General features: G+C 35.0%; 1 protein-coding gene across 3 annotated transcripts in view; it reads right to left on the bottom strand.

Annotated features, from left to right (window-relative positions):
• Positions 1–13,748: 13,748 nt before the first annotated feature.
• The window catches only part of GRIA2 (glutamate ionotropic receptor AMPA type subunit 2), an 87,127-nt gene continuing 87,020 nt past the window's right edge, over positions 13,749–13,855 (bottom strand). For all 3 annotated transcript variants that reach the window (XM_041479840.1, XM_041479843.1, XM_041479844.1), the window contains one exon: positions 13,749–13,855. This exon is cut by the window's right edge and continues 776 nt beyond it. The gene's annotated coding sequence lies outside the window, so the exon portion shown is untranslated.

Raw genomic sequence — 13,855 nt, 5'->3', positions numbered from 1 at the left:
CTCAAATTCTGCTGCCAGCTATTTTTTTTTTTTTTAATAAGTAGCATTCCTCCTTGGGAAGAAGCTCTTCTGCCACTTGCATTTATTAAGAACAGTCACATGTGACATCAACTTTGTTGCATGAAAGAAGCTTGGGGTTTTTTAAAGTTTTCTCCCACATGATAGATCATGAGCCTCTCAGTTCAAGAAATGGAATTAATGAGCAACTTTGAACTACGTTTCACAGTATAAGAATGAAGAGACAGCAAAGGAAATGAAGAGATAACAGGCTTAATGCAAAAAAATAAAAAGGTGATTCTTAACACAATGTTGAGTTCAGCCAGGAAAATTCCTTCCACAGGATATTATGGCTGCCAAAGTTGAGATGAGTTCAAAGTGATTAGATAAATTGCTGGAAAGGATATGAAATGCAAAGATATCATCCGTGTCTGAGGGAGTCCCTGATCCACAAACTGCTGGAGGCCACACCACCACCCAACAAAACCCACTGTAGATGCAATCTTCAGGCTTTGCAGGGCATTCACTATTGGACAGTGTTGGAAGATAAACAATGGCTTTGATCTGCTGCTGTCCTAAACTTTTTTCCAACTGCTTTTCCTTTTTTGCTGTTCAGACTTATTCCCAATCCACAAGCACATTCAGTTCTTTCACTGTCTCATTTTTATCTTAACCTCAAATCATCAAGTTAATTTCACCAGGCATTTTCCACTCCTTGTGTAAGGGTCACTATTTATCTATAAAAATAGAACTGACCCTAATAGTGATCACTGAAAAATGCAGTTTTGGGCTTACTCTTGCAATATAAAATTTCCTTAGGTAATGCCTTGTCCATTATTCCTGCTTAACAAACAGCTCCTTTGGTTTAGGCAGGAAACCATCTGTAATTTATTCACCTGACTTCTTGTCAAAGCAGAGCTAAAATATGCATTGATTTCATGAGTTACAGCTAAACTGACATTAACGAACAATCCCACATCTTTATGTTTGGTATTTATATATTGATACATGAAAAAAAAATTGGTCTTTAATATCTTTTAGAAAATCTACTGCAGATTTATTTTTCTTAAACTGTTCATATGTTCTGACTCTTTCTGAGCTCTCTTGAAACTTATTCAGATAATCAGTCTCATTACTTCATGTGTTTCTGGTAATGTCTTCACTAATTTCAGATGTCTTTCCTACTGTGAGTATTCCAGCAGTGGGGACTGAAGCAAAGACTTTTAATAAAAATCTCTGCCAGACACAACTTCTTTACCCAAAGACATCTTGTGATCTCCTCCAAATCCAAGACTTCACTCCTGCAAATCTAATTAGTTCCCACAGGTGACATCCACACTCTAACAAAATGTCCCCAAATATTCCTGTGTACTCAAGCTAATGAGTATGCAATATTCCCTGCTTATGACAGCAAGCTTTCCTAGACACCAAAATGCTGTGGCAAGTTACAAAATGCCAGATGCTGGGAATCATTGCTGGGACATCCCCAAACTGTCCCTGGGAACTGCCTGGGAACATCCTTGGTTAGCACCAGCCAACAGCACACCAGGGATGGCCGTAGCGGCTTAATGGGATAGATGATGAGTCTGGTGCTTGGGAATACACCAGGCTCTGCTGGCTATGGATGAGTATAGAGCAGCCTTGATGTGTTTGAAAGAGAGACTCTTAACTATAAGGCTACTTTTGTTCGTTCTTACTCTAAATTTATAATCAACTCATCATCATCCAGTACAAGGTCACTTTCTACAAGCTAGTATTCTCAGAGCTTTCATTACAGAAATTTTTGCACAGCAGTCTTCATCTAACGGTGACCCAAAGATCCTGGAAATGCCCCATGAGTTTAAGGTGTTTGTATGCTAATCTAGTCTCTTTTTTTGCTAGGATAGCACTTTTGTATCCTAGACATATTTTAGCCTTTGTGCATTTGAAGCCTTGTTCTTCTGTCTCCTCCTGTCTTGTTTCACAGTGACTGTGAAAAATAAACTCAGCAGATGTCCCAGAAGACTGGTATGCTGCCAGTCATTAATGGTATAGATAGTCATGTAAGTAGGATATCTTAAATATCTTTATGCCAGTTTAACTTTTTCCTTTGTAAAAATCTTTTGAAGAGACTTGGAAATCACCAGGGAAATCTTAATTGACAAAGGCATGTGGAGTAAAAATCTGATAAATGCCTATAAGAGATTTTCCCCATTTAATACTAAGAACATCAAACAATCAAAAAGAGAAGACTATTCATTGCAAAAACTATGCAGAATGCTTTCATCAACCTGATTTGCTTTTATAGGCCATGTATAGAGTCTAAAGTGAGATGGTGGTCTTTTTTTTTATTATTTTTTCACCAGCATAAGAAAATAGATGATTGCCTTTGCTATTTTTATTTTTTTTCTGGAAAAGAGTGAAATGGAGAAATGGATAGACAGGAGGGTACAAGAAAAGCTACAATTTCCGATGGCTCACTGTTATCACTCCTACATATGAGTTAACACTTTGGGAAAAGTAATGGCCCAGCCCCAGTCTTTGTACTGTTTTTATAATCTATTATTTCATACATGGATCACTCTGCCTTTAAATCTGGTGTCTGGAAGCAGGAAATCTCTTGGATTCTGTGCCAGGACATTTTTCATTTCAAAAAGGACTTGTGTTCATTGAAGTCCTTTATATAAAAGGTGACAGTCATCCAGCCCTGCACTATTACATACGGCTTACTTGTGCAAAAGTACATTTCCATCCAAACTGTGAATGCAGACATTTTAAGTAAAGAACAATAGGTCTTTTCTGCAGCTCTACATACTGTAACCCATAGATATAAATTATTCTTCCTAATACAATGATTATTATTTTATTAGAGATCATGTTAGAAGTAGTTTTGAGGTGAATGTGATGCAGATTATGAAGCAGTAGAATACACAAGTTTTTGAGTTTGTACAACACCTTTTTGTTTATGTCAGCTTAACTTATTTTTCCCCAAAGTGACATTTAGGTTAAATAGAGCTAAACGGCTGCCATCCAAGAGGAATGGCAGTACATTATCCATAACTTCTATCAACAGCTCCTCTAAAGAATAAAATGATAAAAGCAGGTTTCAAGTCTGAATCAACTTGAAGGAACAACAGAAAGATTAACTCCATGTTTAGTGAATGCTACATAATTTATTCAATAAAGTCTCCAAATAAGCACGGAAATTACAGACCTGACTACAATTGAATGTATCTGAAATAAGACACGTCACATGGCTGATTGAACATGAGCACACAGACAAATGGAACTGGAAAGTTTTTTTTAACACAGAAAGTTTAAATTTTGTGGTTCCTACTATCATTTATAACAATCACTAACATGTAAAACAACACAAAGGGCAATCCATATTGCAGACAACATAGAAGCTTCTAAGCTAAGTCATGGCAAGAAACTAATTTAAGAGTTAATTTTCATGCATCTAGGTATCATAGCTTGATTTCAGAACTCAAACACTATCAGAATGTACTACCTCAAGTTCAGAGTAGAAACATAAAAAAATTCTTATTTGGCAAAGATAGAATGATTCAGCAAGTTCCAGGCACTTGCAAAATAAGCATTTTATGTTTGCAGCTGCATGTGTGTCTGAAGGATGAGCTTCCAAAAAGAAATGAAGGAAATATTCCAAGCAGCAGCAATGCTATGCTAAATAAAATCAGTAGCATAAAATGCTCAGAGGAAAAGGTTTTCTTTTCCTCAATTATCACAATCAGAGTTAAAACTCATTTAGTTGGAATAAGGATCTCCAGATGGAAGTCACAATATGTGTATGTTTTTCTATATCTTACTCAATTTTTCACTAAGACAAATTAGAATAAAATATTAAAGCCTTAGTGTTAAATACAAAGCAGAATATATGTTCACATCAACACAACTGGCCTGCCACGTCTCACACTTTATTTCTCCTATACATTTCTTAATTTATCACCTCTTATCCTCAGCATCCTAATTTGCATGCTTAAATCTTCTACTTTAGAATACCATAAACATTAAATTATTTGTAAAACACTGTATATGCCTCAAGGTTTCATATAAATTAAATGTTGTACCTAAATGGCATCATTAAATCAGTAGTTAAAGACAACTGAGGAAATGCTAGAAGGTTATAAAACAGGTTTCCAACAAAAAGACATGTATACAAAATCCGGAAGATTTAAATATTATCAGTCATAACGATCTCAGAGGAATTAGGATGAGAAACAGCCAAGCACCTATAAATCAAAATGACAAAGGGTTTCAGAAATATACCAGGGGTATCCTATTCATCACCATTTTGTTCCTAAAGGGAGAAAAAAAAGCATGGAGGGTGTTTCAGACAGAAAGACAATAATGGATGAAAAGTCACATTAAAATAAAGTAGCAGCATACTATCTCCAGTGACCAGGCAGGGAAAGGACTCTACATGATTTGGTGACACTTCTTTGTGATGAGAAGTGTCATAGTCTATCGTGTAGTCTGTTATCAAAACCAATTCTTTTGCAGGCACTTCAATGATAGCACTTATGCATATGATTAATTCTTCAGACTCTGACATAAAACACGAGTTAAGCTCTTTAAGGTGAAGCCTTTGATGAGGACATCTACTGTAGATGATCTGTTCATACTAGAAATTGCAAATGGTATGTAATAGTGATGGAATTCTGCAGGAGGTGGACATGATGCTTTAACTCACGTGCACTTTGTAGTGATCCAAAAAAAAAAAACACTGACAGTGCCAGGTTTGAAGATGTAACTGAGCAGAAAAAAAATCATGACAGTTACTTTAAAAAAAAAAAATCCTTTGTGCATTTCGTTGCATTCTCAATACCAATCCTGACATCTTTAAATAGAATTCAGTCACTTAGAGGTGATTCTGTAAAAATACCTCTGTACACTCTTGACCTTTAGAATAGGATTTTCTCCTCACGGGAATACAGTCACAGGACACAGAAGCCACTTATTTTTCTCCCTCATTAAGGGATGCTCAGAGGCAAGTCAGTTTTTTAAAACTAACATTTTTTTCTCAAACATCTTTCTGCAGTCTTCAGGAGTGCTCTGCCATTCTGCACTACTCTATTAAAAAGTTTTTTTTTACAAAAGCTTTAGTGAAAGGAAAACAAGCAAATAGATTTTTTTTTTCCAGGAAAAACTAGACTAAATGAAATCTCACCTAAATCCTCTAGCAACAATTCCTTGTATTTTTCTACTCTGCTATTGCATGAAATCTATGTATTTACATTATTTTAATCTACTGATCTCTGCATCTGTAGCTGCACCAAAACCAGAACTGTACAAAACAAGTGAACAATCACATCCACAATGAAATGAAGTCAGACAAGACATCTATTACTACATTGGGCAGTACTACCATCTATCTACATGAACATGGGAATATTTTTCAAGGTATCCACGTTGTCAACTAATGTCATCAGAGCATGTAATAGCAGAAGGAAGTTATAAAGAAAATGAATTTTTTTTTTTTTTTTTTTTTTTTTTTTTTTTTTTTTTAAAAAATTTTTGGGAAAAAAAAAAAACAAAAGCTTTAGTGAAAGGAAAACAAGCAAATAGATTTTTTTTTTCCAGGAAAAACTAGACTAAATGAAATCTCACCTAAATCCTCTAGCAACAATTCCTTGTATTTTTCTACTCTGCTATTGCATGAAATCTTATATGTTTTTCAGTATAAAATAGCCAGCGTTTCAAAAAAAAATACTGGCTGGACTGATAATTCACATTTCCCTTTAGTGTAAGGGAAGGCAACACTTCCCAATACGTTTTAAACCAGTTTTAGTTAAAAGCTTTAAAAAACCCCAAACCCTTATAGTATTGTCAGCAGAAAAAGTAAAGGAAAATAATTAATTGTTGAAATATTGCCACTAAACCATAAAGCAAGGCAGTTGAAAATAAACACAGACACCTTTCATTTGGAAAGAAAACAGTTTACCCTCAGATTTGATACCCCAAAAACTGAACTGATGCCAGTAGCCAGAATGGGATCTAGATTTAGCTAAGCAGCAGGTCTGTCTGTAAAAATTTCACAAAGTAGCTTAAAATAGAGAATACCTGGAAGCTGGGTAGGTCTAAGCTTTAAATGTCAAAGGCTATTTCCAGTGTCCACACTCATTATGATACATTCCTGATTCATCTACACTACAAAAATCTACTGAATCTCTTCTAACTTTCTAACTTACATTAGAACTAAAGTTCTAATTCAGCACTGTAGTTTTAAGTCATAGCTTCAAAATCCCACCTTATAGTCACATGGAGGCTTGGTTTGCGTTCTCTTACCATCTCTTTTATTGCCTATTCCTTCTAGGAAGACACTGGGGTTTTTTTCCTGCAGATGTTTTAAAAAGAGAGAATAAAAAAAGTAGTGTAGATCAGGTGATATTGTCACATTGAGCAATTTTGCTTCACACTGCAATAATTTGTATTGCTCCTAACTTAGGTTTGTGTAAGTGATGAAAGGATAGCCTTTAAAAAAGTAAAAATACCACTTTAATGGTGCTGTTTTCATGTGTGCATATATATATATATGTATATATATATATATACACACACATACAGTATGACACCACAGAAAAACCACTGGCAGACCCATATTTACACAATATATTACAACATGCATAAGAAAAGTTGTCTACATAATATAATCTTAGCTAGCATCTTAGCAAAAAAAAAAAAAAAAAGAAAAAATCTACAATCTCGTGATCCTGTCTATTGGGAAGCTCATGTTTTATGACAATATATGATGTCATAATTCATAAAGAATTGAATTTTTTTCCCTATGAGAAAAATCTCTATGAAATTGTTCAGCCAGCCAAGATGGCTGTGCTTATTTCTCTTGAGGGTAAATGCCAAATTTCCTCTATGCTGAAAAGTACATGATTATTTTATATTAAAACAATTTTTTTCTAAAGTTACATCCTGAATTTGCTAAATATGGATGGCTGTAGTTCAGGGAAGGAAAAAAGCTTTTCAGGCAGGGGAAGGAGGGGGAGAGCTCTTTCCTCCCCACTCTGGCATCATGTTGAGAGCAAAGAAATAGTTTTTGCATCTTGACCATGCTAACAATTCTGTTTTGCTAGCATGACTATCAAGTGTGGTGATGCCTGGGGCCCTCACTGTGTGACTGCACACAGACAGGTGGGAAGCTCAGGCTTGGTCCTGACACCCCAGATTCCCTGGACTCCAGCAAGGCAGGGTCTGACTGAAGCATATTAATTACTTTGGTCTCCTCAGAGCAGTCTTTGTCCCTGCTGTTTGAGAAAGATTCTTTAGGAGGTGTGAGTCACGGGACATACTTATCAGCTGAATCACTTTGAAGGACTTGGGCAGCATCTTACATCAGCAAGCAGGGTATGCAATGTTACTTTTTTTTCCTCAATGTGCTAAAATCTCTCCAATGACAAAAGATCAAAAAGTAAATTACAAGCATAAAAGGACAAAGATCTATAGAAGGCAGCTTATAAGGTGGACTAAGCAGAAGTGATGAACATGTCCCAATATAATTTTGGATCTATAATGATTAAAAAAACCCGTATATTTTTAAGTCTCCTAGAATAAACAAGTGCCTTAGGCAAGTATACCCATCAGGATAAAGAAAACATGTCAAGCAGAATCCTGCTTTCACTGAGAATAATGGCTTTATAAAAACAGTTTATCACATTTTTCTAATATATTCAGAAGGTGCAGATTTAAAAAATCTGGTGGTAATGCCACAGATAAAACCAATCAACAGAAATTGCGTATAAATTGTCTGTCAAGCCTACACCATGAGAGTTATTTTCTACAGCTTATACTACTCATCTGTCTATGTAAGTAAAAAGAAAAAAAAACCCAACAAAACAATATAAAAGGTGGACAGAATTCTGCCACAGCACCATAGCAGTGTATTTTTTTGCACAATGTTCAAAGTAGGTAGTGTAGTATCCAGCCCTGTCAATGCCCAGCATTTTGTTTTTGAGGCATTAGGTCTTATAGAGGTTTTGGTTTAGAAAATCAAGTAATAGCTGCAAAGAGCACTGGTTTTTTTGTGCATGTAATGTTAGATTTAACTAAACCTGAGCCTCTCAGATCAACCATTTTGGTTTTTAAATAGCAAAGGCTGCAATTTGAGAAAATAAGCATATACATGCATATACACAAACCCATCAAGCTTGCTGCTGAAGTGAGAGGCAATGGCACATGCAATAGCCTTTCTGTGTAGGGCAAAGGTAGTGTGGAAGAGCCTGTTCATCTCAGAGTTCACCAGAACTTAATCCCATCAGTGAGATGGATTACAGGAGTTACCCCAGATTTTGAAGTTATAGGATTCGCTGTTGATTGAGTCCCATGGGGACTCATGTTGTTCTATGGAAATGCAAAATTCCATATTGATTCAAACAAGAGGTGGTAAGGCACTTGCTTATGAACCTTCCTGTTGCTACTGGCCCTAATATGAATTATTGCTGTGGTTATCACCGCTCTTGACTATGGCCTTATGAAACTCAGCACTAGTTTTACTATTGCATTATAAGGGATATGTATACATACATATACACTGGAACACCCACCATCTTCATTTTCATGTATTAGCATCTCTGCCCATCTATTCACACAAAGTAACTGAAGCTGAATTAAGAATTCCACCTACAAGTAACTTGGATAAGTTGCCAAGACACTTACTTCCAAATTTATGAAAATATTCATATAACAATCTTGTGAAATTACTAAAAACAAGAGTAAGAAACGCAAAGGCAAACACCTAAGTAGAAATTACGTTGTTCGTATTATTGTGTCTTTTTGTTTGTATTATTGTGTCTTTAGTCATTGCGACAATATAAAAAAATCTTCTCACTGAAAACCAGAAAAAAATATTCTGCTCTTTATGAGTATGAGGTAACCTCAAATGCATTTGCCTTTCATAGTGAAACTCATAAGGAAAGCAACTACTGAGAAATACTATGCTATTTGTAAAGCATTATACTATTAATTGAAAGAACTATAGCTTGACCTCTCTAATAACATTTTTCTCTAAACTCACAGAATATGGTGCTGAAGGGTAGGCAGTAACAACACAACTTGAAAATTGGGTTACAAGTTGTTATATAACAGCCTCCACTCCATTTTTAAGATGCTCTTGATGCTTCAGTAAAGCATCAACATGCCAGAAGTACTCTGGGCTGTCTCCTTCTAAGAAGCTTGAAACCTGGCCTAGGGGAAGGTGTCCCTGCCCTCAGCAGGGGAATTGGAATTGTAAGGTGATCTTTCACATCCTTCCAACCCACTGTCTTCAATGATTCTATGATTACTAACAGGAAAGGCTCTGAAGGAGATTTTATTCTCCAATTTTAAGATGTTTACCAAAAACTGAAATACAACATCATCATTTCAAAACTGCACAAACAGTGAGCTTTTAGAAAAAGAAATGATATTTGTTATTTTCTACCCTTACCAAACAGGTATAAATCCTCTCCAGTGTCTCTTTTGAAGAGACCTTTATATTAAAGGATTGAGGGGGGACAGAAGAATGGCATAAAACCACCTCTCCACATCCTATTTTAGCTTTTTCCACCTGCTTGCCTTCTTTGCATGGAAAGAGGCAAAGGAATCGGCGTGGTCCTGCACAGCTCATGGGATCCACTGCAACCCCTTTATTTGTGCTTCCCACACCTCCAGATAGGAACTAATTGAAGAAAATTCCAACGGGCTGGTCTAGGCACTAGTTTAGCAGCCCTTTCCTACTCTATAATAAGAAACATTTTCAAAATCAGGTTTGGGATATTTAAAGCAAATAAATAAAACACAATTTAAACATGTATTTTAAATCTCATTACGCAATTGGAAGACTAGTAGGATTAAATGCTTTATTTAACACAGATGAGTCAGCCTTAAAATTTAGTATTTGTTAAAAATGATGACAAATGACATGTAAACTTTTTCTCTATGCCCAGCATGTAGTAATGGTCCTTTCTTGTTGAGTGGGAGTTGCAAGTATAAAGGGAGGAGGAACTTTGGGCAAATGCTACAAAGTCATTCATTGGACAATTTCATGAAATTAAGTGCTTTTGTTCTATGTATAAAGAATTTTCTTATCACTGAGGAAAGTAAAGCACTGAGCTGTTTACAGAGGTAGCTAAATTTTCATTAGCAATAAGAGATGTATAAAGGAGACTGACAAAAGAACAAGTTCAGTGGATTCCACTTGGATAAAGGATTTAGCTTAGATAACCTTTCCTATCTTTAGCATCACTGCTGCTGTAATAGACTTATGACATGACCTATAATAAATATTTTTAATGACTGCCAAGTCAATTATAGCAAGTATTATATACAGTAATTACATTTCCTATCAGCCTACAAAGCTGAAAAAGTATGCATTAGACTAACTGTGTGTAGTGGGGCAAGAGGAAAGACAAAAAGATGAAAGAGAGGAAAGAAAGAGTGGAGAGAAAGAAAGAGTGGAAAGAAAGAAAGAAAGAGCAGAAAGGAAGGAAGGGAAGGAAGGGAAGGGAAGGGAAGGAAGGAAGGAAGGAAGGAAGGAAGGAAGGAAGGAAGGAAGGAAGAAGGAAGAAGGAAGGAAGGAAAAAAGAGAGAGAAAGAAAGAAAACACATCATGTAATATGCCCTAACAATAAGATTGGGGACTGGCCTCATGACACATGAAAGCTGCAAGCAGTTACAGCTATAAGTCTCAGATTTTTTCATATTTTATCTTACTTTGTTCCATTTTTTGCCACTTTTTTACCAAAAAAAAAAAAATTATTCAATTCTCTGTTGTGTCTCACACGGGTGTATAGTATTCTCTACCACCTACAGAAATTGACGTAAGGCGAAATGTTCCAAATTAAGTCCACAGCTAAGTCACTTGCTTAATTTCATTCTAAGTACTTATATACATTTCTAAGATAATTTACACCTGACAGATCTCTCACAGCAAATTTTTAGTGATCCCTGGACAGGTTAAATGAAAATATTTAATAAATAATAAGCTTTGATGCTGTGAAAACAGATCTGAGTAGCTTTCAGGAATATCATGTGCAACAGATGCTGCCAATTCTATTTTGCTGGTGACTGCTCTATTCTTATAACTAACTGCACCAAAGGATAACTGAAACTATCTATTTGAATTTTAAAATACAATTATTTATCATGTAAAGGCATTGTCTACATCAATCAGCCAAAGAGGAAGCTGACACTGTAGAAACACACTCTGTTAACAGGCGAAATACATGGTTACATGAAAATGTTGAACCTTTCACATGGTGAATCTCTTCAATCTGGTTGCCATTACAGTAAACTGTGATGTACTACACCTCTTCTAGTGACACCTGAAGTACTTGCCATTTTTCAGAGTGTTTTTCTCTGCTTTGGACACATCAACAATTAGCTCAATTAAAAATGCACTGGTTTAAACTCAAATTTTTTTAGGTAGTGTTACTGAATAGATACTTAACTCCCTATCTTTATGAACCTATCACACTGCCATTGTAACTATGATCAGGAAGGTCACAGTCCAGAGATACAATTATATTGTTGGGGAAAAAAGTTTCATTACTTCATTTAACAATGATGAAAACTACATTAAATCTATCCTTGAGTGATAAGATGATCTGGGAGAAGATTTATACTCTTCATTGAAACTTCATTCAAGAAAAGAAGAAACTTCATAAACTCTTCAAGGAAATTTCATGTCTGTGGGGACAAACAGGTTTACCCTATGTAAAATCTTAGAAAAATACATTTATAATAAATAAGAAACCAGATTTCAATAATACTAAGCAGACATGAAAGGTCTTTTACCTTTTTTAAGAAGATTTTTTATGTATGATTGAAGTTTATACAACACTCCAGAAAAGCCATGTGTTAGATTGAAAAATAAAATCAGAAGCATTTTCTGTCATATAAGTTTACATGAAAAAACGAGAACGTTAATGTCTTAGAAAGTGTATGTCCAGCTTTGTACCGTTACTCATTTAACAAAGCAGAAAATAAGATACTGTACTGTAAACAAAAAGCTACAGTAAAAGGACATTTTGAAATTTACACAAGTTTGAGTTCATAAACATTTTGGTTGCTCCATAACAGTTTTCATAAAAAAAGGAATAAAAAACCCTTGGACAGCTTTCATCACTCTTGACTACTTTTCACTTAAATGCACACAGACATACTTTATATAGCAATATACTGATGTACTCTTAACATGGATATTAAACTACTATTACTGCTTTTTTAACTGAGATGTGTATTATCCAATCAATATTATCTGAATTGAAATACTCATACATTATGTATTCCCATCATGTTGTTAAGTATAAAAACATGAAAATATAACTTTACATTATTTCAGTTATATACATCAGTTCAGGCTTGACAAAGATTTTTTTTTTATATACTATGATTTTTAGAGGAATGAGCCCAGAGGTACAATAAATAGCTTTCCACTGTATACAGTAATGCATTTCTACTTTAAAAAAAATTAATTACCATATGAATATTATTTTAGTTTGGTCATTCTAGCATTGAACATTAAAAATCCAAATGCATTCCCCAACATTCTTGATGAGGAGTAATGCACAGAACACCTATGAATTACAGATATGCCAAGAAATTATTTAGTTTAACTGGGGAGAAGTATTTTTAAGACAGACATTGAAAACACTGTATACACCTCTTTTGCTGACCACGCTGAGAGTATACACTGTGTTCACATCCTTGCAGAAAAAGGCTCAGAGTTTGTACCATGAGAAGGGACTTCAAGTTTCTGATAAATGCTCCGCCTTCTCCAATGCTCAGCAAACATTATACTTGAGTCTAAGAAATTGATTCCAACTAAAACTGCAAGTCATATTTAAATTTTTATTTAATTCCAAAATAAAAGAGATTTACCAATACTGCATGAGGCAATGTATCCACAATGCAGAAAAATGTAAGCTTTTCAACCAAATGTACAGAATTGTATCTACAGGGAAAGCTAGAGAAACACGATGTTACTTTGATTTGCATTAGCACTTAAATGAATATTATTGCACCCCTCCTAGGATTCCTTTTTGCTTTTTAAGTAGTTATTGTTTTTAAATACACACAATTAAAAAGTATTGTAACTTCAGCTAGCAAAGAATACTCATAATAATTAAGATTCAGGAAAGTTTTCATCAGTACAGACTCGCATCTAATTCGAGTTTTCAATCTTAATTCAAAAAGACATTGCCAAGGTTTTGGGTTTTTCTTTTCACAAAAGCTTCACTAGCTACTGCTTAGAATTACCTTTTAACAGTTTGAAAACTGCTTCCTTAAAGAAACAATTTGAAAACTCTCTTTTTTTTTCATTCTTTAAAAAAATACTTAACACTGTTTACTGCTTGCCATTTATCAGCTTTTATCAATACTCTTCTCTCTCTGTACACGTACTTATGAACTCAACTGTACAAAAGTAGAGATAGGTTTCAACCAAATCTTTGGATCATTAAGTCTCTGCATGTCAGAGTTAAGAGGAGCTCTAAAACAGCACCCATCCTCATGTGCCAGTATCAAGTACTGCTCCAACCCAGAACAACCTTGATCTTCAGAGTTCAACGAGCGTATCTGAGCATCACAGCTTGGGCTCATCTGCAGAAAATACTATTGAACAGATTTGAGTGAGCTGGAAGTGGCGACACTGCCAAAAACTGAAACATTGACCCAACCTTGACAGTGTCCTTTTAGATTTCAGACTCTTTAAAACCCAACTGTAGCTAGTAAAATTAATGGAACACTTGCAAATAAAACCATAGAAAAAAGTTTATTTCAAATGTCAAGCATCGCCAAGTAAATTTTATATTAACACCAAATGTTAAAGAATAGGATATACAGCAAAGTTTTAATAACAATATTAAATTAC

This window comes from Pyrgilauda ruficollis, unplaced genomic scaffold (genome assembly GCF_017590135.1).
Source record: "Pyrgilauda ruficollis isolate IOZ18807 unplaced genomic scaffold, ASM1759013v1 scaffold5, whole genome shotgun sequence".
Lineage (NCBI taxonomy): Eukaryota > Metazoa > Chordata > Aves > Passeriformes > Passeridae > Pyrgilauda > Pyrgilauda ruficollis.
Note: the sequence above shows the minus strand (reverse complement) of the source record. Positions and strands in the feature narration are given on the sequence as shown.